General features: G+C 37.7%; 1 pseudogene; it reads left to right on the plus strand.

Moving 5' to 3' along the window:
- The first annotated feature begins 1,837 nt into the window (after nt 1-1,837).
- Nucleotides 1,838-27,372, plus strand: Vmn2r116l-ps27 (vomeronasal 2, receptor 116 like, pseudogene 27; annotated as a pseudogene).

Raw genomic sequence — 27,372 nt, forward strand, 5'->3', positions numbered from 1 at the left:
GGAGGAGTCTCTGGGTTGTTTCGATTTGCAATTCCCTGATGGCTAAGATTGCTGAATATTTCTTTAGGTGCTTCTCAGACATACCAGTTTGCTCAATTGAGAATTATCTGTTTAGCTCTCTTCCTCATTTTAATAGGGTAATTTGGTTCTGCAGTATCCAACTTGCTTGCTTGAATTTCCCTTGTAATCAGCTTTGTTAACGACTTATGAATAATACTAATTCCTAATTTTGTATTCTTCCATGACACTGATCAAATATAATCCAATTCTTATTCATAAATGCAAGAAAAAAGAATCAAAGAGAACGTAGCTATATAAAATTAATGTCCCAATGATATTGTTGTTCTACCTATCAGATTTCAAACTCCTTCCGCTCCTTCTGTCTTTTCTCTTTTTCCCCCATTGGATTCTCCATGCTCAGTCAGATGGACACGTGCAAGCATCCTCATCTGTATCAGTAAGGGCAGTCTCCGGATGTCCTTCCTTTCAGTCTCAGATCTTCTCTTTATCCCTGTATTTCATTTAGACAATAGCAACTCTAGATTTAAATTTTGAGAACGGTGGATGGTTTCATTCCCCAACTGGGGGCCTTCCTAATCTCTGGATATGGTCTCAACAAGTTCTCCCTCCCCTTGCTTGGGCATTTCAGCTGCTTTCATCTCTGTTGGGTCCTGTGAGGCTCTTGCTTTCTTAACATCTGGGACTTTCTGGATGCCACTGCCAGTTCTCCATCCCCAATTGATGCACACCTTTGCTCAACTTCCAGAACCTCGGTACAATTCCTCCATCTCAGGGAAGAATACCTGATTCTTCCCCACTTTCTACCCTCCCTCCACCTCCGTTACTTCCAGATCCTTCTCTCATTCTCTAGCTCCTGGGGAACATTTTGTTCCCACTTCTAAGAAGGACTGAAACATACACATTTTGGTTTCCCTTCTTCTTGAGATCCATGTTGTCTGTGAATGTATCTTGGCTATGCTGAGGTTTTGGGCTAATATCTATTTATCAATAAGTGCATACCATGTGTTTTCTTTTGCAACTTGGTTACTTCACTGAAAATGTTATTTTCTAATTCCATCTTCTTGTCTAAGAATTTCATTATGTTATTGTTTTTAATATCAGTCTAGTACTCCATTGTTTAAATGTATCACAATTTCTGTATCCATTCCATTGTTGAAGGACATCTGGAATTTTTCCAACTTCTGGCTATTATAAAATTAGGCTGCTATGAAAATAGTGGGGCATGTGTCCTTGTTATATAATACTTTAAATGTGAGTACATAAAATATCCAACAAAAATTAAATTAAATTAAATTAATATCTACAGTGTTGAAGGTGCATAAACATATTTCTTAGTTTTATTAATCATATTATTATTGAAGTCAACTTGGTTCAGTAGTATTCATTGACATAATTCCTTATTAAATTCATTGCAATCACCTATATAATTAAAGTGAACTATTGCAAATGATTTCAGAAACTGGTTTGATGAGCTAGGCTTATGAAACAAATATTCCCAAAAGGAATCATGTCTGGAATTTTTGGGTCTACTTACATGAATGGCAGAGAAGGATAATCACGACAAAAATTATTGCCCCTATTTTTCACCTGGACATAGGATCTCAGATGCAGAGCCCCAGGCCAGACAGTGCTTCAGAATCCTCCAGGGGCAAAATGTGAACTGAAAAGTAAATGCTGTAAGAAGTATATGTGTTCATTAATAGTACCTACAATGATAAAAAATGACACCTGGCAGTGTTCATGAAAATTTGATATGTGAGATTCTCCCTTCCGGACTCTTCATGCTGCATTCTGTTCAGGCATGTATTTTGGTGATATGGTAAAGATGATCTCTTTCATTGTTCTTTTCTTGATTCTAAATCTTTCCTCTCTTTTATGCCATTTGAGTGATCCCAGGTGCTTTTGGAGAATAAAAGACAAAGAAAATTATCTAGGAGATAAAGAAGCTGATTGTTTCTTTTCCATTTATACAAAGCATGGTTATGTGAAGAATAATGATTTCAGTGAGAATATAGACAAGCAGTAAGTGCATCTTTCTATTATACTTAAATGCATACTAAGCATTCCAGAGATGCTGAGTGATAAATAATATTCTCTCTTCCTTCTGGCTGTCCTTCTCTAGGATATAACAAAAATTCATTGTATGTTTCATTGCTGGTCATTTTCTTAATTTTGGTGGTTTTATGGTGAAATTTGTCATTTTTTAATCACAATTTGGTTAGATGCTGAATTAATGAATCACACTATTGACTTTGCTCTTAGATTCTCTTTAAAAAACAATTTCCATCTTATGTTTCCATGTGATCCTACTGTATACTGCCCGGTTTGTGGCAAAGTTTCTGAGACATCTAGGAGTCCAGGTAGTTGAGAATAATTGTCTTCCTACGGTGTTGCCATCCTTTGCTTCTTCCAGTCTTTCCCTAGTTCAACTACAGGGGTTCCCGAACTCAGTCAAATGATTGGGTGTAAGTATCTTCAGCAGACTCATTCAAATGACTTTTTGGCCTCTCAGACGGCATCCATATAGACTCGTGTCTGTAAGCACACTGTAGGATCAGTAATAGTCTCAGGCATTAGAGCTTTCCTTGAGATGGATCCTAATTTAGACAAGTCATTGGACTTCTTTTTCCTCAACCTTTCTTTATTTTGTCACTGGAATTCTTTTAGAAATATTTCTGAGTCAGAGTTTTTGACTCTGGGATGCATCCATGTGATGCCCTGCCTTTCTGTCTACCCACTCTTGGATATTTCATCTAAGCATGCTGTATTTTACTTTGTTATGTTTCAGTATGGTCCTTGAATTCATGATCTCTTTAAAACTTTTAACAAGCAGAGGTATTTTATCTTGTCATATAATGTTTTCTGCACCTGCCTAGGATACTTTTGCAATTAACTCTCCTAAAGTACTAATAAGTATAAGACATGTATCATATGACAGTAATATTTTTCTTTCGAGATACAACTACAGAGTGATAACTCAGAGAATAATTCAAATGGCAGTCTTTAAACTATGCAGAAATATTTTCCTATTTTCACCCACAAGTTCTTTACCATGTATTACCTTTTTTTAGAAAAGAATATTTCCTATTTGAAGATAGTATAGAAATCATTACCATCTTGTTTAATCCCTTCCAATAATTCTTCCAGATTTATGCTTTCTTTCACATTACTATGTGCAACCTTTTAAAAATCCCATCAAGTATAATTTGTACTGGAGATATTCTCTTATATTGGCCTTACATTACATGACAGTCAACTACTAATAGGACACAGTTTTAAAGATTTACTGATTCTTTCTCATTCATCATTTTTCCTCATTTGACATCTATACATTATCTATAAGTAATGTATTAATCATATTCTATTCATAAATATGGAGTGTGTTGTTTCTCACATGTGTATATAGTGAGTTTATATGAAATAAGAAACTAATGACTAAATAGAGCCTTCGCATTTGAAAATTCAGAATGTCACTTCACATTCATGCTTAGAAGTAGGAGGCATTGTGGTGTATTGAAAGTGAACTATCTTTATACAGATTAAAAAAAAATCCAAAAATTGATAAAAAGACACTCATCAAGCAGATGAGAAAATGTGGCATCATTAATGATGGCAGAATGAAACCAACAATAATTTTAAAATATAAAGCATTAATAGTGTATATAAAAACCACTGATGATAAAATAATTTTACAGTAAAAGGTTAATGTAAATTAAAATATATGATTTGAAAAAACTTAAACACAAATTTTATTATAGCTATATTAATTTAGATAGTCATTTCTTTCAACTTAGGTTTTATAAATATATAATTTATTATCCATGTGTTTAAATTGTGTATTCAAAATATATAGATATGTGTGTGTCCAACGCCACAGTCAAGTTTAAATGACGTATTCTATTTCATTGGGAATCCTGAATGCTGTATCCTCAATTCTTATCTTTACATCACCATATACCTACCCTACCCTGAAATCTACTATTTGTTCCATACTTGTACATTTGAATTTTTAATATAATTGAGATTATATGCTTTATAAACTATTTTGCTTTTTTACTAAGCATACTATTTTCCAAGTCCATCTAAATTTATAGCATAAATCAAATTTATGTTCTTTCAATGTTTATATAAAATACATTTTAGTACAATATACACAATTGTGTATTTTATTCTCTCAACTCCTGTAAGATAATTTACTAATTACCTACCTATGCACCCACGTCATTACCTTCCCTCATTAAAAACTTGTCATATAAAGAATAGTATTAAAATAGCATAAAACAAAAAATTCAAATTATAAAAACTTCCAAAAAACAGAAAAGGAGTCCCTGCAAAATCAAATAAAAGGCATGGGTAACACACCTATTTACAAATAGGAAAACAGACATATGTATCTTTACACTCAAGAAGCACATAAAAAGAAAAGTTTGAAAGCTGTAACATAAACACACAAGGACTGTAAACTTCAACCTTCACTCTCCTGAAAAAATATGATACACAGAATTTCCAATGTGTCACTGCATTTATTTTATGTTTTTTTTCACATTCTTGGCATTCAGTATTAACTTCAAACTATCACCTGTGAATTTTTGTATCCCCAGTGGAGATACAAAGTTTACTCTTGAGATTTCTTCACTATTATAGACATGGGTTTATTTTTAATTCTTCACCATGAAACAATACAGTTGGGCCAGCACCATTATTCAAGACAATTTCATTCTTCTAGTACAGTTTTCTGGACTTAAATATCAAAAAATATATCAAGTGTCCAAAGAGGTGTATTTATTTCTAGGTTTTCAGTTACATTCTATTGATCAACACCCACCCCGTTTTGGCCAATTTTATTAATAGAGTTATGTAGTACAAAGTGAAATCAGAACTGGTGATACTCCTACTAATTATTTCTTTATTTAGGATTGTTTAATTTTTAAAAAAATTCTAAAGGGAAGTTTGTAAAAAAAAAGTCTATATTATTTGCCATATTAACCTTCATACTTCAGCAACTGAAGTGAATTAATTAAAGAAATCAATTTTCAAATTGCATATCCGTCTCAATTAGATAATGATAATCACCATAGAAAGTATGGCACAATTTCAGATATTTCTGAATGAAGGGAAAATTCTAAGAAATAAGGGAACAAATTAGGAAAAAGATGATTAAAAATAAGGAAAAGTAAATAATAGAGAACATAAAACCATGAAGTCAATACAATGCCAGCTTTAGAGCCACAGTTTACGTACAGTTAAATAAATATTTACGTTAGTCACATAGTATTACAGAAAATACAGATGAGACAAAAGCAAAAAAGCTCATGTACTACACACTGAAATGATATGTAATTGTTAAATAAGATTATGAAAACTTACAAGAATATATCAAAATATATATGCAGTTAAAATATATTGAAAGAAGAGAAAAAGTGAACATATTAGAAACAGAATATATCAGGAAAATATTTACCTAATTAAACCCAAGGCCAGGTATGAAATAGCCAGTGATTGTAGAGAAAGAATGAATTAGTACAACATAAGGGTACATGTGAAGCAAGAGGAGCTCAATCCAAACAGTGAAATGCTATAGTTATAACGAATTTATATTGCTCAATTTTGTACAGCCTCAAATAGAACAACAACAACAAAAAAAAAAAAACAGACATAACTATGTGGAATGAAGAATAGTATCAGAATTATTACAGTATTTGCATTATTATAAATTCTTTAGACTTTTTTGATTGTTGATACAGACACATCTGGCTACTTTTGCATTACATTAGGAATGTTCATGACAATTTTTAGTGCTGATACTGAAAAGATATATAACATTCTAGATAGCAGATAATTCTCACTTTTTTCCCCATGTATGTTCACTATTAGAATTACAAGATGAAGACATGGTCAGATTCAATTTTGGTTTAGAAATATTTTCTTATTCATGGATGACACATAGATATTTAACTGGGTATAAGAAAATAAGATGGAACTCTAGACAATTTCTTTTTTTTTAATTGTGTAAATTTTTTTTATTAACTTGAGTATTTCTTATTTACATTTCGAGTGTTATTCCCTTTCCCAGTTTCCGGGCAAACATCCCCCTCCCCCGTCCCCTTCTTTATGGGTGTTCCCCTCCCCATCCTCCCCCCATTGCCGCCCTCCCCCCACCAGTCTAGTTCACTGGGGGCTCAGTCTTAGCAGGACCCAGGGCTTCCCCTTCCACTGGTGATCTTACTAGGATATTCATTGCTACCTATGGGGTCAGAGTCCAGGGTCAGTCCATGTATAGTCTTTAGGTGGTGGCTTAGTCCCTGGAAGCTCTGGTTGCTTGACATTGTTGTTCATAAGGGGTCTCGAGCTTTTCAAAAATTATTGAATCCTGTTAATATAAAATTAATATTTTAAAATTATTATTAAAATATCAAAAAAGCACACAGTATCTTATTTCAGAACACAGTTGAAGAAGAGATCAAAAGAAGAATATAACAAAATTTTTAAATATATATTAATATAATATATATATATTAGGAAAACAATATATATGTTATATTGTTTTATATAATATAATATATATTAGGAATATAATATATATATTAGGAATATAATATAATATAATATATATTAGGAAAACAGTTCAAAACAAGTAATAAATTTCAATTCATCAAATTAAAAAAAAATAAGATTTTTAAATTGTTTTGCAGGTTTTGCATCCTAATACAGCAAATAAGGAACTGTGTCAATATATGAATAGGTCATAAAAATAAAAATCTTTGCTTAACCCACATTTATTTTTGTTCATGATTATCATAATTAGAACACAGATCCCCCATGATTGGTGTGCTCTGTTCTCAGGGTGACAAGTAAGACTATCCACTTGATTTCCTCCATTTATTTTGCCATCGAAGAAATCAATAGGAACATTCATATTTTACCTAACATTTCCCTACTAGTTAAGATTGAATGTAACCTAATTGTGGATAATCTGAAAAGAGGTTGGTCCTTGAAAAAAAAAGGAAATTATTCCTAATTACTACTGTGAACATCAGAGAAGATATTTAATTGTACTTACGGGACCTCTGTGGATAACATCTTACAAACTTGGACCATTCCTGTTCTTCTCCAGAACTCCAGAGGTAAGTTAAGGAGGGATACATTTAATTAAATATTATTTTACCACAGTATTAGTTTCTGACTACCAAGGCTGACTAAAAGGCAGAGAATTTATTTATATCTACTCTAATCTATCAAACATAGAAGTTAGATCATTTCTTTGGCAAACACAACTTTAAGAAAATGGGCAGAAAATATAACACAATGTGAAACAATTTACCAGATAATTTAGTTTATTTGTACTTGTAAAGCAATAAACAAGAAGTTACATATGATTTTAATAAGAAAATGAAGAGTTCCCACTTTCTCACACTTCTACCATGTGCTCTAGAATGGGCCCTATTCCATCCTCTTTACATTTTGTTTGTGATCAATATCTTTCAGCTCTACTGTGATTATTTTCATCTCCTTTTGAGTGTTCAGGAACAGTTTCCTCATCGCTACCAGATGTCACCCAAGGACACATCTCTCCCACTAGCCATGGTGTCCCTTGCAGTTCACTTCAGATGGAATTGGGTAGGAGTGATTGTTACAGATGATGACCAAGGAATTCAATTCCTTTCTGAACTGAGAGCAGAAATGCAAAGAAAAACCGTCTGCTTAGAATTTGTCACAATTATCACATATAATCGGTTGTTATACCTTAAAATGTTTCATAAATATTATCACCAAATCATACTGTCATCATCAACAGTTGTGATCGTCTATGGGGATAAAGGATCTCCTGTACAATTTAATTTCATTCTATGGAAATCTAAAAACGTTCAGAGACTCTGGGTCAGTGTGTCACAATTTGATATGATCACAATGATAGGAGAGTTCATGCTTCACTCCTTGCATGGGGCTCTTATTTTTTCACATCAGCACTCTGAGATGTCTGGTTTTAAACAATTTATGCAGACAGTGAATACTTCTAACTATAGCAATGATATTTCTTTGCTAAACTGTGGTGGACTTTCTTTAAATGTTCTTTGCCACCACCTAATTGTACAACATTGAAGAATTGTCCAAGCAAAATCCTATCTAATTGGTTTTTTGTGCCACCACTTGGAATGTCTGTGTGTGAAACAGGCTACAATTTATACAATGCCGTGTATGCTGTCGCCCACACTCTTCATGAGATGCTTCTGCAACAAGTAGACACAAGCTCAGACAATGATGAAAAAGTAGTGGAATTTAGCTCCTGGAAGGTAATAATTCTGACACTGCATAGTATATATATCCTAGAGATGGCATTCATAAAGAGAATCATAAAGTCAAAATCCATGTAAAGAAAATCCTTGTAACTTGTATTCATTTTTTTCTTACTCTACAACTGTGGAAATGGCATATCTCATTAGTGTCATAATGTATGTGAGAGCCAACTATGGCACCCAAGTCATGAATTCATACTCTTAGTCATAAAATTTTATCTAATATTCAATGATATATGCTTCTCACGAATTTATCATTGAATTTTTTTCATGGAATTAGTAAATAAAATTAAGAAAATGACTTGAATTTTATTTGACTAAAAAATTTCTAATTAATGTAATAAATACATCTCAAATAATTTCAAGTACTGTTTCCATATTTTGAACAATTGAGTGTATAGTTTACATATGTTATGGTAAAAATAACATTTTTGAGAGAAAAAAATGTTAATTTATCACTACTTTCCAAACATAAAATTCATGTGTGCATGTATTATGGCATCAAATCCAGTGAGAAAACAGTATTTGTAAAACATAGTGAAACTTTAAATGTATATGGACTTTATTTTTACTTTTCTGAATACTTCTCATAAAGGTGGATTTAGGAGTAGATAATGGATATGATGTTATACTTTCTGTCCTAATATGTATAGTTGAAACTAAAATGATAAATGCATTTTAGATGTTCTCTGTACTGAAGACCATACAATTTGTAAATCCTGCTGGAGACCTTGTGAACATGAACCAGAATAGAAAACTAGATACAGTGTATGACATTTTCTATATCATGGATTTTCTAAAACAGGAAGGATTTAAAATGAAAATAGGAAGATTTTCTGATCATTTTCCAAATGGCCAACAACTATTTATGTCTGATGAAATGATAGAGTGGGCTACAGATATCAAGCAGGTAATTTAGTTTTAATTTTAATGTTTTACAATAAGCAAAACTGCTTATAATATTGTCTATTTTGTTACACAATAAAATTTTTATCAATTCTTCTTTTTTTATTTTTTGGATATTATATGAATTTACATTTTAAATGTTATCCCCTTTCCACACCTCTCCCATTACTTCTTCCCTATCCCCATGCTTCTATGGGGATGCTTCCACTCTCCTCCACCCACTCCCACCTCAATACACTGGCATTTCCCTACATTTGGAAAAAGAGTCCTCACAAGACAAAGGGCTTTTCCTCCTATTGATCCTGGACAATGTTCTCCTCTGCAAAATATGTGGTGAGAGTCATGGGTCCCTTCATGTGTATCATTGGTTGGTGGTTTAGTCCCTGGGAGCACTGGTGGGCTCTATTTGGTTGATGTTGCTGTTTTTCCTATGGGATTGCAATCAACTTCAGCTACTTCAGTCTTTTCTTTAACTCCTCCATTGGGATTACCTTATTCAGTCCAATGGTTAGCTGCATGCATTCTAAACTGTATCAGCAGGGCTCTGTCAGAACCTCTCAGGAGACACCCATTTGTGCCTCCTGTCACTAAGCACTTCTTGGCATCAGCCATAATGACTGGGTTTGGTGGCTATATAGTGAATGAATCCCCAGGTGGGCAGTCTGTGGATGTCTTTTTATTCAGTCCCTACTCCACTCTATCTGCTTTGGGGTGATTATATGTCTAACCTCTGATTTCTGTGTTTGTCTTAGTTGAATGGGAGTTTTATTCTTTGTTTTATATTCTCTCTGGATGAGTGTGTGTGTTGAGTTTAGCCTGCTTTCCTGGTCAGCTTATGTGTTGTGTTCATGGGCAAGGCTTGACAGTGTTTGACGTTAAATTGGCGGCCAAGTGTGGTGGTCTTTGAGATCCACAGAGGAATGGACAAGACTGAAATAAAGCTTGCTGAGGTTTTGTCATTTACTCTCTATTGTAATACTCAGAATTTATAATTCCCTGTGACCCAACACCAATTTATTGCTGATTGAGAAATAGATAATAGCTGGGTAGAAGAGACATGTGTAGTATTTAGATTTTCTAGGTTTGGGGTCAGAGAAAGGAAGAGAAGAAAATGTGCAAGAGGAAGAAGGATATCTGAAATGGGATAGGTAATCCATAACAATATGACTTGAAATCTAGCCAATTTGACTTAAGAGTGTCCTGGATGAAACAGAGTAAATTGTAGGCAATAATTCAGAGATATAGATAGAAAAATAGATTCTTATACCATGAACAGTAACCAGCTACTCAGATCTTGTGCTGATTTAAGGCTTATTGAAAATATAAAGTCTCTGTGTGTTTTTATCCAAGAATTCAGTAATATAAGGTGGGTTAGAAAACCCAGCCTTGAAATTAAGTACTTTTTACAACAGTAGCTGCCCTTGTAATTCTGATGCAAGACTATGGGAGACCCTGAGAATGTGTCAGAAATAATAGACAGGAACAGTCTACAGACAGCTGATCTTATGTTCTGTCATGTGTGTCCTGTTGAAAATAGGGGTTGTCATTCTTAAAGGTTTAAACTACAACATTTTTATAATACTTGATTATTTGTTGTCAGCTTCTCAGTCCCACTTGCCACAGTTCCTCATCTCATTCATCCACCCCCTTGCCTCCTAGGTATGACCCCAGACAGCCCTGACATGTCCCTTCCCTGGGAACTCAAGTCTCTAGAGGACTAACTGCATGTTCTCTCACTGAGACCAGAACAGGCAGACTTATGCTATACATATGCCAGGGCCCTCTGAATGGCTTGTGTATGCTGCTAGTTCTTTTCTCAGTCTCTCTGACCTCCCTGAGGTCTCAGATAGTTGAGTCTGCTGGTCTTCCTATGGTGTCACTCTCCCTTAGAGGTTCTTCAATTCTTCCTTTAATTCAAACATACCAGGTCCTAATTCAGTCCAATATTTGCATATAAGTGACTGCCTGTGTTTCAGTCAGCAGCTGATAGAACCTCTCAAAAGACAGGCATGCCCGGTTCCTGTGTATAAGCACATAATTTCGTCAGTAATATAATGAGGGCTTGGTAACCCCATCCACCATGAGATGGATCCCATAGGGGTTGGTCATTGAACTGTCTTTACTTCACTCTCTTCTCCATTTTTTTTCTGCAGTACTTTTAGACAAGAATAATTCTGGGTCAGAAATTTTTACTGTAGGTTAGTAACTGTGTCCATACTTTTGAGGCCCTATCTATCTACTGAAGGTGGTCTCTCTGAATTCCCTCCCCGATATTGGGAATTTTTGCTAAGGTGGACCCCAAAGAGCTCTGAGAGTCTCTCGCCTTCCAGGTCTCTAGTAGAGAGTCCTCCAGCCATGCCCCATAGGGTGCTTAGCTCCTTTCATATTGTTTGGAATGTGGGCTTCTCTCCTGCATACCCTATCTGATCCTGTTCACCCTTTAACCTTCAACTCCCCATTCCCACCAATTTCCCTCTCCAACTCTGATTCCCATGATTATTTCCTTCACCCTTCTTAATAAAATGGAATCATCCTGACTTGGACCTTTCTGCTTGTTGCACTTCTTAAGCTCCGTAGGTTGCTTCCAAGGTATGTTGTACTTTTTGGCTAATATCCACTTATAAGTGAGTACATAACACATGTATTTTTTTCTATTTTACTTCACTAAGGATGATATTTTTTTTAGTTCCATGCATTTGTCTGCAAAATTCATGATGTCCTCAGTTTTAATAGCTAATAAGTATTCTATTGTGTAAATGAGCCTCATTTTCTGTATCCATTAGTCCTTTGAGGAACATGTGGGTTGTTTGCAGCTCCTGGCTATTACAAATAAGACTGCTATGAACATTGTGGAGCACATTTCCTTGTGGTATGGTGTGGCATATTTTGGGTGTATGCCCAAGTGTGGTTTATCTGAGTCTTCAGGTAGTACTATTTCCAATTTTCTGTGGAACCACTAGATTGTTTTCCAGAGTGGTTGTACAAGTTTAGAATTCTACCAGCAATGGAAGAAGATTCTGATTTCTATACATTCTTGCCAACATGGAATGTCAGATTTTTCTTCCTAGCCATTCTGATTGGTTGAGGTAGAATCTCAGGATGAGGTTCATTTTTATTTGCATTTCTCTGATGACTAAGTACTCCTTCTAGGCCATTCAAGATTCTTCTGTTGTGGAACCTTTGTTTAGCTCTGTACCCCATTTTTAATTGAGTTATTTGATTCTTTGGAGGTTAGCTCCTTGAGTTCTTTATATTTTTGGATATTAGTCCTCTGTCAGATGGAGGGTTAGTGAAGATTTTTTTTCCAATAAGTGGGATGACAATTTTTCCTATTGATGGTGTCTTTTGCCTTACTGAAGATTTTCAGTTTCATGAGGTCCCATTTATAAATGAACATAGAGTCTCTTGATCATAGAGCCTGAGCTGTTTGTGTTCTCTTCGGGAAATTTCCCCCTGTGCCAATGAGTTCAAGGCTCTTTCTAACTTTCTCATCTATTAGATTTAGTATATCTGGTTTAGGTTAAGGTCCTTGATATACTTTGACTCAAACTTTATGCAAGCTGATTAATATGGATCTATTTTGATTCTCTTAAATATAGACCATCAATTTGAACAGCACCATTTAATAAATGTGCTTCTTTTTTTCAATGTATTTTTTCACTTCTTTGTCAAAGATCAAGTGTCTATAGGTGTATAGGTTTACTTCTGAGTTTTCAATTTTATTCCATTGATCAGCCTGTCTGTCTCTGAACTAATACTAGGCAGTTTTATCACTATTACTCTGTAGCACAGCCTGAGGTCAGGGGTGGTGATTTCCCCCAGATGTTCTTTTATGGTTCAGCATTATTTTTGCTGTCCTTTTCTTTTTCCATATGAAGTTGAAATTCTCTCCATGTTTGTGAAGAACTGTGTTAGAATTTCCAAACAGATTCCATTGCTCTTGTTAAGGAGGCCATTTTTACTATGTAAATCCTACAAATGCCTGAGTATAGAAGACATTTACATCTTTAAGGACTTCTTCAATTTCTTTTTTTAGTTATTTGAATTTCTTGTCGTAGATCTATTTCACTTGTTTGGTAAGAGTTACATAAAAATATTTTATACCATTTGTGGCTATTTTGAAGAGTGTGCTGTTTTCTTAATTTCTTTCTAAGGATATTTTTCATTTGTATAAATGAAGGCTACTCATTTGCTGAGTTAATTTTATGTCTGACTACTTTGCTGATGTTGTTCATCAGCTGTAGGAGTTCTTTGGTGTAATTTTGGCGTCACTTATGTATACTATCATATCATTTGAAAATAGTGATACCATGAGTTCTTTTTTTTCCAACATAGAGAGGTTTAATGAGAGAAGAGGAGAGGAGAGGAAAGGCAGGCCATGAGCACATAGAGGGAAGGGGAGGAGGGGAAAGAAGGGACAGGGACAGAGGGGAAGAGAGCACAGAAGCAAGAGCAATGGTGGTCTTATTGCCCTAGCCAGAAATTTAAGTACTATGTTAAAAAATATTAAATAAAGTAGGCATATAACTTGATTATTTTTAAGTGAGTAAAATGTTAGAGTATTTGAATATTGCTATTCACCTATTGAGATAGCATTGTTAAGGAAAATCAAAAGGAAAATAAAAATGAATCCAAATGTAAATCTTTCAATGATGAGACTTCATACTCAAAAAGGAACACAATTTTTTAATTTGACCTATTATCTTAATTTGATTAACAAATCTGAATATACTATTGTGTAAACTACAAATATACGAGAAGAAGGAATCTCAAAAACCTCCAACTACTACAATCTGTCAAGATTATTTTTGAGGCATTAACCCTTACTTACAACATGGTATTATTTAATAAATACTACAGCCTTGGGAGTAATACTTAGCCAAATCTTACATATACACAGTAAAACTGGCATTTACTGTGCCCGACCACAACTCACACATTGAATCACAAAACTGAAGGTGATATTTTTGACAAGTAGAAAATGTGGACGAGAAAGAAATTAGGGAAACAACACCCTTCGTGATAGTCCCAAATAATATAAAGTACCTCGGTGTGACTTTAACCAAGCAGGTAAAAGATCGGTACAATAAGAACTTCAAGCCTCTAAAGAAAGAAATTGAAGAAGACCTCAGAAGATGGAAAGATCTCCCATGCTCATGGATTGGCAGGATTAATATAGTAAAAATGGCCATTTTCCCAAAAGCGATCTACAGATTCAATGCAATCCCCATCAAAATAACAATCCAGTTCTTCAAAGAGTTAGACAGAACAATTTGCAAATTCATCTGGAATAACAAAAAACCCAGGAGAGCTAAAACTATCCTCAACAATAAAAGGACTTCAGGGGGAATCACTATCCCTGAACTCAAGCAGTATTACAGAGCAAGAGTGATTAAAAACTGCAAGGTATTGGTACAGAGACAGACAGATAGACCAATGGAATAATATTGAAGACCCAGAAATGAACCCACACACCTATGGTCACTTGATTTTTGACAAAGGAGCCAAAACCATCCAATGGAAAAAAGATAGCATTTTCAGCAAATGGTGCTGGATCAACTGGAGGTCAAAATGTAGAAGAATGCAGATCGATCCATGCTTATCACCCTTTACAAAGCTTAAGTCCAAGTGGATCAAGGACCTCCACATCAAACCAGATACACTCAAACTAATAGAAAAACATTGGGGAAGGAACTCGAACAGATGGGCACTGGAGAAAATTTCCTGAACAAGACACCAATGGCTTATGCTCTAAGATCAAAAATCAGCAATTGAAAGTCCCACACCCGCGGATCCCGGCCCGCAGCAGCTCTCTGACCCCAGACCCTGTGAGAGAGAGACCCAACCGCCTGGTCAGGTGGGCACTCCTGAGGCTGCAGAGAGGAAGAGACCACCAACACTGCTCACCACTGCCCACATCCCTGGCCAAAGAGGAAACTGAATAAGGCCTCTGGGCTCCCGTGGGGGAGGGCCCAGGAGCGGCAGGACCCCTGTGCCTGAGACACCACCAGAACCAGAAGGAAACAGACCGGATAAACAGTTCTCTGCACCCAAATCCCGTGGGAGGGAGAGCTGAACCTTCAGAGAGGCAGAACCTGGGAAACCAGAAGAGACTGCTCCCTGCACACACATCTCGGACGCCAGAGGAAAAAGCCAAAGACCATCTGGAACCTTGGTGCACTGAAGCTCCCGGAAGGGGCGGCTAGGTCTTCCTGGTTGCTGCCACTGCAGAGAGCCCATGGGCAGCACCCCACAAGCGAACTTGAGCCCCGGGACCACAGGTAAGACCAACTTTTCTGCTGCAAGAAAGCTGCCTGGTGAGCTTGGGACACACGGAAGCAGAATTCCTGTAGAACCAGGCACGTTCTGTATTTACCGGAAGTCCCACACCCGCGGATCCTGGCCCGCAGCAGCTCTCTGCCCCAAGACCCTGTGAGAGAGAGACCCAACCGCTTGGTCAGGTGGGCACTCCTGAGGCTGCAGAGAGGAAGAGACCACCAACATGCTCACCCCTGCCCACATCCCTGGCCCAAGAGGAAACTGTATAAGGCCTCTGGGCTCCCGTGGGGGAGGGCCCAGGAGCGGCAGGACCCCTGGGCCTGAGACACCACAAGAACCAGAAGGAAACAGACCGGATAAACAGTTCTCTGCACCCAAATCCCGTGGGAGGGAGAGCTGAACCTTCAGAGAGGCAGACAAGCCTGGGAAACCAGAAGAGACTGCTCTCTGCACACACATCTCGGATGCCAGAGGAAAAAGCCAAAGACCATCTGGAACCCTGGTGCACTGAAGCTCCCGGAAGGGGCGGCACAGGTCTTCCTGGTTGCTGCCGCTGCAGAGAGCCCGTGGACAGCACCCCACGAGCGAACTTGAGCCTTGGGACCACAGGTAAGACCAACTTTTCTGCTGCAAGAAAGCTGCCTGGTGAACTCAAGACACAGGCCCACAGGAACAGCTGAAGACCTGTAGAGAGGAAAAACCGCACGCCGGAAAGCAGAACACTCTGTCCCCATAACTGACTGAAAGAGAGGAAAACAGGTCTAGAGCACTCATGACACACAGGCTTATAGGACAGTCTAGCCACTGTCAGAAATAGCAGAACAAAGTAACACTAGAGATAATCTGATGGCGAGAGGCAAGCACAGGAACCCAAGCAACAGAAACCAAGACTACATGGCATCATTGGAGCCCAATTCTCCCATCAAAACAAACATGGAATATCCAAATACACCAGAAAAGCAAGATCTAGTTCCAAAATCATTTTTGATCATGATGCTGGAGGACTTCAAGAAAGACGTGAAGAACTCCCTTAGAGAACAAGTAGAAGCCTACAGAGAGGAATCGCAAAAATGCCTGAAAGAATCGCAAAAATCCCTGAAAGAATTCCAGGGAAACATAAATAAACAAGTAGAAGCCCATAGAGAGGAGACACAAAAATCCCTGAAAGAATTCCAGGAAAACATAAATAAACAAGTAGAAGCCCATAGAGAGGAGACACAAAAATCCCTGAAAGAATTCCAGGAAAACACAATCAAACAGTTGAAGGAATAAAAAATGGAAATAGAAGCAATCAAGAAAGAACACATGGAAACAACCCTGGATATAGAACCAAAAGAAGAGACAAGGAGCTGTAGATACAAGCTTCACCAACAGAATACAAGAGATGGAAGAGAGAATCTCAGGAGCAGAAGATTCCATAGAAATCATTGACTCAACTGTCAAAGATAATGTAAAGCAGAAAAAGCTACTGGTCCAAAACATACAGGAAATCCAGGACTCAATGAGAAGATCAAACCTAAGGATAATAGGTATAGAAGAGAGTGAAGACTCCCAGCTCAAAGGACCAGTAAATATCTTCAACAAAATCATAGAAGAAAACTTCCCTAACCTAAAAAAAGAGATACCCATAGACATACAAGAAGCATACAGAACTCCAAATAGATTGGACCAGAAAAGAAACACCTCCCGTCACATAATTGTCAAAACACCAAACGCACAAAATAAAGAAAGAATATTAAAAGCAGTAAGGGAAAAAGGTCAAGTAACATATAAAGGGAGACCTATCAGAATCACAACAGAATTCTCGCCAGAAACTATGAAGGCCAGAAGATCCTGGACTGATGTCATACAGACCCTAAGAGAACAAAAATGCCAGCCCAGGTTACTGTATCCAGCAAAACTCTCAATTAACATAGATGGAGAAACCAAGATATTCCATGACAAAACCAAATTTACACAATATCTTTCTACAAATCCAGCATACAAAGAATAATAAATGGTAAAGCCCAACATAAGGAGGCAAGCTATACCCTAGAAGAAGCAAGAAACAAATAGTCTTGGCAACAAAACAAAGAGAATGAAAGCACACAAACATAACCTCACATCCAAATATGAATATAACGGGAAGCAATAATCACTATTCCTTAATATCTCTCAATATCAATGGCCTCAACTCCCCAATAAAAAGAAATAGATTAACAAACTGGATACGCAACGAGGACCCTGCATCTGCTGCCTACAGGAAACACACCTCAGAGACAAAGACAGACACTACCTCAGAGTGAAAGGCTGGAAAACAACTTTCCAAGCAAATGGTCAGAAGAAGCAAGCTGGAGTAGCCATTCTAATATCAAATAAAATCAATTTCCAACTAAAAGTCATCAAAAAAGATAAGGAAGGACACTTCATATTCATAAAAGGAAAAATCCACCAAGATGAACTCTCAATCCTAAATATCTATGCCCCAAATACAAGGGCACCTACATACGTAAAAGAAACCTTACTAAAGCTCAAAACACACATTGCACCTCACACAATAATAGTGGGAGATTTCAACACCCCACTCTCATCAATGGACAGATCATGGAAACAGAAATTAAACAGTGATGTCGACAGACTAAGAGAAGTCATGAGCCAAATGGACTTAACGGATATTTATAGAACATTCTATCCTAAAGCAAAAGGATATACATTCTTCTCAGCTCCTCATGGTACTTTGTCCAAAATTGACCATATAATTGGTCAAAAAACGGGCCTCAACAGGTACAGAAAGACAGAAATAATCCCATGCGTGCTATCGGACCACCACGGCCTAAAACTGGTCTTCAATAACAATAAGGGAAGAATGCCCACATATACGTGGAAAGTGAACAATGCTCTACTCAATGATAACCTGGTCAAGGAAGAAATAAAGAAAGAAATTAAAAACTTTTTAGAATTTAATGAAAAAGAAGATACAACATACTCAAACTTATGGGACACAATGAAAGCTGTGCTAAGAGGAAAACTCATAGCGCTGAGTGACTGCAGAAAGAAACAGGAAAGAGCATATGTCAGCAGCTTGACAGCACACCTAAAAGCTCTAGAACAAAAAGAAGCAAATACACCGAGGAGGAGTAGAAGGCAGGAAATAATCAAACTCAGAGCTGAAATCAACCAAGTAGAAACAAAAAGGACCATAGAAAGAATCAACAGAACCAAAAGTTGGATCTTTGAGAAAATCTTTGAGATAAACCCTTAGCCAGACTAAGGGGAGGACATAGAGAGTGCGTCCAAATTAACAAAATCAGAAATGAAAAGGGAGACATAACAACAGATTCAGAGGAAATTCAAAAAATCATCAGATCTTACTATAAAAACCTATATTCAACAAAACTTGAAAATCTTCAGGAAATGGACAATTTCCTAGACAGATACCAGGTATCGAAGTTAAATCAGGAACAGATAAACCAGTTAAACAACCCCATAACTCCTAAGGAAATAGAAGCAGTCATTAAAGGTCTCCCAACCTAAAAGAACCCAGGTCCAGACGGGTTTAGTGCAGAATTCTATCAAACCTTCATAGAAGACCTCCTACCAATATTATCCAAACTATTCCAGAAAATTGAAACAGATGGAGCACTACCGAATTCCTTCTACGAAGCCCCAATTACTCTTATACCTAAACCACACAAAGACACAACAAAGAAAGAGAACTTCAGACCAATTTCCCTTATGAATATCAATGCAAAAATACTCAATAAAATTCTGGCAAACCGAATCCAAGAGCACATCAAAACAATCATCCACCATGATCAAGTAGGCTTCATCCCAGGCATGCAGGGATGGTTTAATATAAGGAAAACCATCAACGTGATCCATTATATAAACAAACTGAAAGAACAGAACCACATGATCATTTCATTAGATGCTGAGAAAGCATTTGACAAAATTCAACACCCCTTCATGATAAAAGTCCTGGAAAGAATAGGTATTCAAGGCCCATACCTAAACATAGTAAAAGCCATATACAGCAAACCAGTTGCTAACATTAAACTAAATGGAGAGAAACTTGAAGCAATCCCACTAAAATCAGGGACTAGACAAGGCTGCCCACTCTCTCCCTACTTATTCAATATAGTTCTTGAAGTTCTAGCCAGAGCAATCAGACAACAAAAGGAGATCAAGGGGATACAGATCAGAAAAGAAGAGGTCAAAATATCACTATTTGCAGATGACATGATAGTATATTTAAGTGATCCCAAAAGTTCCACCAGAGAACTACTAAAGCTGATAAACAACTTCAGCAAAGTGGCTGGGTATAAAATTAACTCAAATAAATCAGTTGCCTTCCTCTATACAAAAGAGAAACAAGCCGAGAAAGAAATTAGGGAAACGACACCCTTCATAATAGACCCAAATAATATAAAGTACCTCGGTGTGACTTTAACCAAGCAAGTAAAAGATCTGTATAATAAGAACTTCAAGACACTGAGGAAAGAAATTGAAGAAGACCTCAGAAGATGGAAAGATCTCCCATGCTCATGGATTGGCAGGATTAATATAGTAAAAATGGCCATTTTACCAAAAGCAATCTACAGATTCAATGCAATCCCCATCAAAATACCAATCCAATTCTTCAAAGAGTTAGACAGAACAATTTGCAAATTCATCTGGAATAACAAAAAACCCAGGATAGCTAAAGCTATCCTCAACAATAAAAGGACTTCAGGGGGAATCACTATCCCTGAACTCAAGCAGTATTACAGAGCAATAGTGATAAAAACTGCATGGTATTGGTACAGAGACAGACAGATAGACCAATGGAATAGAATTGAAGACCCAGAAATGAACCCACACACCTATGGTCACTTGATTTTTGACAAAGGAGCCAAAACCATCCAATAGAAAAAAGATAGCATTTTCAGCAAATGGTGCTGGTTCAACTGGAGGGCAACATGTAGAAGAATGCAGATCGATCCATGCTTATCACCCTGTACAAAGCTTAAGTCCAAGTGGATCAAGGACCTCCACATCAAAGCAGACAAACTCAAACTAATAGAAGAAAAACTAGGGAAGCATCTGGAACACATGGGCACTGGAAAAAATTTCCTGAACAAAACACCAATGGCTTATGCTCTAAGATCAAGAATCGACAAATGGGATCTCATAAAACTGCAAAGCTTCTGTAAGGCAAAGGACACGGTGGTTAGGACAAAACGGCAACCAACAGATTGGGAAAAGATCTTTACCAATCCTACAACAGATAGAGGCCTTATATCCAAAATATACAAAGAACTCAAGAAGTTAGACCGCAGAGAAACAAATAACCCTATTAAAAAATGGGGTTCAGAGCTAAACAAAGAATTCACAGCTGAGGAATGCCGAATGGCTGAGAAACACCTAAAGAAATGTTCAACATCTTTAGTCATAAGGGAAATGCAAATCAAAACAACCCTGAGATTTCACCTCACACCAGTGAGAATGGCTAAGATCAAAAACTCAGGTGACAGCAGATGCTGGCGAGGATGTGGAGAAAGAGGAACACTCCTCCATTGTTGGTGGGATTGCAGACTGGGAAAACCATTCTGGAAATCAGTCTGGAGGTTCCTCAGAAAATTGGACATTGAACTGCATGAGGATCCAGCTATACCTCTCTTGGGCATATACCCAAAAGATGCCCCAACATATAAAAAAGACACGTGCTCCACTATGTTCATCGCAGCCTTATTTATAATAGCCAGAAGCTGGAAAGAACCCAGATGCCCTTCAACAGAGGAATGGATACAGAAAATGTGGTACATCTACACAATGGAATATTACTCAGCTATCAAAAACAACGAGTTTATGAAATTCGTAGGCAAATGGTTGGAACTGTAAAATATCATCCTGAGTGAGCTAACCCACTCACAGAAAGACATACATGGTATGCACTCATTGATAAGTGGCTATTAGCCCAAATGCTTGAATTACCCTAGATCCCTAGAACAAAGGAAACTCAAGACGGATGATCAAAATGTGAATGCTTCACTCCTTCTTTAAATGAGGAAAAAGAATACCCTTGGCAGGGAAGGGAGAGGCAAAGATTAAAACAGAGACTGAAGGAACACCCATTCAGAGCCTGCCCCACAGGTGGCCCATACATATACAGCCACCCAATTAGACAAGATGGATGAAGCAAAGAAGTGCAGACCGACAGGAGCCGGATGTAGATCGCTCCTGAGAGACACAGCCAGAATACAGCAAATACAGAGGCGAATGACAGCAGCAAACCACTGAACTGAGAATAGGTCCCCCGTTGAAGGAATCAGAGAAAGAACTGGAAGAGCTTGAAGGTGCTCGAGACCCCAAAAGTACAACAATGTCAAGCAACCAGAGCTTCCAGGGACTAAGCCACTACCTAAAGACTATACATGGACTTACCCTGGACTCTGTCCCCATAGGTAGCAATAAATATCCTAGTAAGAGCACCAGTGGAAGGGGAAGCCCTGGGTCCTGCTAAGACTGAACCCCCAGTGAACTAGACTATGCGGGGAGGGTGGCAATGGGGGGAGGTTTGGGAGGGGAACACCCACAAGGAAGGGGAGGGGGGAGGGTGATGTCTGTCTGGAAACCGGGAAAGGGAATAACACTTGAAATGTATATAAGAAATACTCAAGATAATAAAAAAATAAAAAATAAAAAAAATAAAAAAATAAAAAGGATACATGAAACTCTGAGGAAAAAAAAAAAAAAAAAAAAAAAACTCAGGTGACAGCAGATGCTGGCGAGGATGTGGAGAAAGAGGAACACTCCTCCATTGTTGGTGGGATTGCAGACTGGGAAAACCATTCTGGAAATCAGTCTGGAGGTTCCTCAGAAAATTGGACATTGAACTGCATGAGGATCCAGCTATACCTCTCTTGGGCATATACCCAAAAGATGCCCCAACCTATAAAAAAGACACGTGCTCCACTATGTTCATCGCAGCCTTATTTATAATAGCCAGAAGCTGGAAAGAACCCAGATGCCCTTCAACAGAGGAATGGATACAGAAAATGTGGTACATCTACACAATGGAATATTACTCAGCTATCAAAAACAACGAGTTTATGAAATTTGTAGTCAAATGGTTGGAACTGGAAAATATCATCCTGAGTGAGCTAACCCAATCACAGAAAGACATACATGGTATGCACTCATTGATAAGTGGCTTTTAGCCCAAATGCTTGAATTACCCTAGATCCCTAGAACAAACGAAACTCAAGATGGATGATCAAAATGTGAATGCTTCACTCCTTCTTTAAATGAGGAAAAAGAATACCCTTGGCAGGGAAGGGAGAGGCAAAGATTAAAACAGAGATTGAAGGAACACCCATTAGGAGCCTGCCCCACATGTGGCCCATACATATACAGCCATCCAATTAGACAAGATGGATGAAGCAAAGAAGTGCAGACCGACAGGAGCTGGATGTAGATCGCTCCTGAGAGACACAGCCAGAATTCAGCAAATACAGAGGTGAATGCCAGCAGCAAACCACTGAACTGAGAATAGGTCCCCCGTTGAAGGAATCAGAGAAAGAACTGGAAGAGCTTGAAGGGGCTCGAGACCCCAAAAGTACAACAATGTCAAGCAACCAGAGCTTCCAGGGACTAAGCCACTACCTAAATACTATACATGGACTGACCCTGGACTCTGACCCCATAGGTAGCAATGAATATCCTAGTAAGAGCACCAGTGGAAGGGGAAGCCCTGGGTCCTGCTAAGACTGAACCCCCAGTGAACTAGACTATGGGGGGAGGGCGGCAATGGGGGGAGGTTTGGGAGGGGAACACCCATAAGGAAGGGGAGGGGGGAGTGGGATGTTTGCCCCGAAACCAGGAAAGGGAATAACACTTGAAATGTATATAAGAAATACTCAAGTTAATAAAAAAAAAAAAGAATCAGCAATTGGGATCTCATAAAACTGCAAAGCTTCTGTAAGGCAAAAGACTGTGTTTAGGACAAAATGGCAACCAACAGATTGGGAAAAGATCTTTACCAATCCTACAACAGATAGAGGCCTTATATCCAAAATATACAAAGAACTCAAGAAGTTAGACCACAGGGAGACAAATAACCCTATTAAAAATGGGGTTCAGAGCTGAACCAAAATTCACAGCTGAGGAATGTCAAATGGCTGAGAAACACCTAAAGAAATGTTCAACATATTTAGTTCTAAGGGAAATGCAAATCAAAGCAACCCTGAGATTTCACCTCACACCAGTGAGAATGGCTAAGATCAAAAACTCAGGTGACAGCAAATGCTGGCGAGGATGTGGAGAAAGAGGAACACTCCCCCATTGTTGGTGGGATTACAGACAGGTACAACCATTCTGGAAATAAGTCAGGAGATCCTTCAGAAAATGGGACATTGAACTACCTGAGGACCCAGCTATACCTCTCTTGGGCATATACCCAAAAGATGCCACAACATATAAAAAAGACACATGCTCCACTATGTTCATTGCAGCCTTATTTATAATAGCCAGAAGCTGGAAAGAACCCAGATGCCCTTCAACAGAGGAATGGATACAGAAAATGTGGTACATCTACACAATGGAATATTACTCAGCTATCAAAAACAATGACTTTATGAAATTCAGAGGCAAATGGAGGGAACTGGAAAATATCATCCTGAGTGAGGTAACCCAATCACAGAAAAACACACATGGTATGCACTCATTGATTAGTGGCTATTAGCCCAAATATTTGAGTTATCCTAGATGCACAGAACACATGAAACTCAAGACAGATGATCAAAATACGAATGCTTCACTCCTTCTTTAAAATGTGAACAAGAAAACCCTTGGCAGGGATTAGGGAGGCAAAGATTAAAACAGAGGCAGAGGGAACACCCATTCAGAACCTGCCCCACATGTGGCCCATACATATACAGCCACCCAATTAGACAAGATGGATGAAGCAAAGAAGTACAGGCCGACAGGAACCGGATGTAGATCTCTCCTGAGAGACACAGCCAGAATACAGCAAATACATAGGTGAATGCCAGCATCAAACCACTGAACTGAGAATGGGACCCCCATTGAAGGAATCAGAGAAAGGACTGGAAGAACTGGAAAGGGCTTGAGACCCCATGTGAACAGCATTACCAACCAACCAGAATTTCTAGGGACTAAGCCACTACCCAAAGACTATACACTACTGACTCTTGACTCTAACCTCTTATGTAGCAATGAATAGCCTAGTAAGAGCACCAGTGGAAGCGGAAGCCCTTGTATCTGCTAAGACTGAACCCCCAGTGAATGTGATTGTTGGGAGGAGGGTGGTAATGGGGGAGGATGCGGAGGGGAACCCCCATAGAGAAGGGGAGGGGGAGGGGTTAGGGGGATGTTGACCCGGAAACTGAGATAGGGAATAACATTCGAAATGTAAATAAAAAATACTCAAGTTAATAAAGAAAAAACAGAAAAAAAAAGAAAATGTGAGTGATGATTTTTCTTGTTGTCTCTTCCTCTCTTGATATTATCAGTGCTTTTTAATGAAATATTTATTTTGGAGATTATAATATGATTTTATTGGATTACATTGTTTCCCTGTTTTTTCTACAAAAAAAAAAAAAAAAAAAAAAAAACTTCCAAAGACCATTACTTACTCTTTTTGAAACTGATGGCATTTTTACAAAGTGGTCTTACACTTGCGCACATACACACACATACACACACACACACACACACACACACACACACACACCAGACACTGACACACATATACATACTACACACACACCACACATACAGCAGACACAGACACACATATACACACTACACACACATATCTGCACGTGTGTATGTGTGTGTGTGTGTGTGTGTGTGTGTACAAACCAATCATTCTGAATACTATTACTTGCATTTTTATGGGGAAGATCATTTTCTAATCAAATTATAATTAATTGCTGTAAGCTTCTCAGGTGAATACAATTTTACTCACTCTCCATATTCTTTTGTTATCTATAATTCTTTAAGATAGAATTTTGCATGGTGTTTCTTTGGTTTCCCAGGGTGTCATATTTTTTGTTTTTGTTTTTGGTCAGTCCAGGGTTATGAAGTCCTTTTTGGTGAGATGTTTATGGGTGTTACTTGTGACTTTCCTAGAAAATATACACTTATATAAAACTCTCTTTTCCTCTACCTCTCACACTTTCAGCCCTTTCTTTTGCAATTTTGTAGTTTTAACTGAGCAATTGATTTTGTAGATGCATGCATTAGACTGGACTGCCAAACTCCTAATTTTTACTGTTTATAGTTTTTCCTAACAATATCTGTCTCTTTCAAATGTAAGTTTCTAATAAATGGCAAAGACTATAAATATTTGTGTGTATAAGAAGTATATTTAAGGGGTTGGGGATTTAGCTCAGTGGTAGAGCGCTTGCCTAGCAAATGCAAGGCCCTGGGTTCGGTCCCCAACTCCGAAAAAAAGAAAAAGAAAAAAAAAAGAAGTATATTTAAAACAGAGTTGGGGACTATAACAGTTTAGTAAAATTTGGCTTTAGCCATTTTCCAAGACATGGAGTGGTACAATTTATATGCCCAAATATCTACTAGAGACCACATGTATGATCACACATTTGCTAATACATGACATATTTCCTTTTAAGTGCTTCTTTGCATATACAAAATTATAAGTGAAAAACATCAGACTATATGAGTGATAAAACTAAGGCATATAATTGTGGAAACATAAACACTGTAGTTTTGCTTTAGAAAAATACAATAAGCATCTCGAGTTTATTATATAATTACAAACAAAGGCCTCAATAAAGATTAGGATCATTGGAAATTAGTACACCATCTTATAAAAATCCCATATTTAAGTCTGAATCTAACACAAGATCTTAGTCTAAGTTATTTTCTAAATCATAAGTTTATTGTATCTTGTGATTATTCAAGAAAAAATAAATCTGATAATACATCCATTCCTATAATAGACATGGATCAATGTGTGAAGTGTCCAGAGGATGAGTATGCCAACACAGATCAGACTAACTGCCTCAAAAAAGTTGTGACCTTTCTGGCTTATGAAGACATCATGGGAATGATTCTGGCTGGTTTGGCTCTCTGCTTTTCTGTTCTTACAGCTATTGTACTCTGTGTCTTCTTGAAACACCGAGACACTCCCATAGTCAAGGCTAATAATGAAACTCTAAGCTATGTCCTACTCATCTCCCTCATATTTTGTTTTATCTGTTCCTTGCTCTACATTGGTCATCCTAGTATTGCAAGCTGCATCCTGCAGCAGACAACATTTGCCATTGTGTTCACTGTGGCTGCCTCTACTGTCTTGGCAAAGACAATTACTGTAGTCCTAGCATTTAAGATCACTGTTCCAGGAAGAAGACTGAGGTGGCTGCTGCTTTCAGGGGCACCTAATTACATTATTCTCATGTGCACCATGATCCAAATGAGTCTCTGTGGAATCTGGCTGGGAATGTCTCCTCCATTTGTTGATGCTGATCTACACATGCTACATGGACACATCATCATCATTTGCAACAAAGGTTCAGTGATTGCCTTTTACTGTGTCCTGGGATACATGGGCTCACTTGCTCTATCAAGTTTCACTGTAGCTTTCTTGGCCAGAAATCTGCCTGACACATTCAATGAAGCCAAGCTCCTGACATTAAGCATGCTGGTGTTCTGCAGTGTCTGGATCACCTTCCTCCCTGTCTACCATAGCACTAAGGGCAAAGCTATGGTTGCTGTGGAGGTCTTCGGTATTTTGTCCTCCAGTGCAGGGATGCTTCTTTGCATATTTGTCCCAAAGTGCTACATTATTTTGTTGAGACCACAAATAAATTCTTTTCATGAGTTTAAGAAAATACATGTGAAAGCAAAAAGTATCAATTGTGTTTAA

Source organism: Rattus norvegicus, chromosome 1 (assembly GCF_021556685.1).
Source record: "Rattus norvegicus strain SHRSP/BbbUtx chromosome 1, alternate assembly SHRSP_T2T, whole genome shotgun sequence".
Taxonomy (NCBI): Eukaryota; Metazoa; Chordata; class Mammalia; order Rodentia; family Muridae; genus Rattus; species Rattus norvegicus.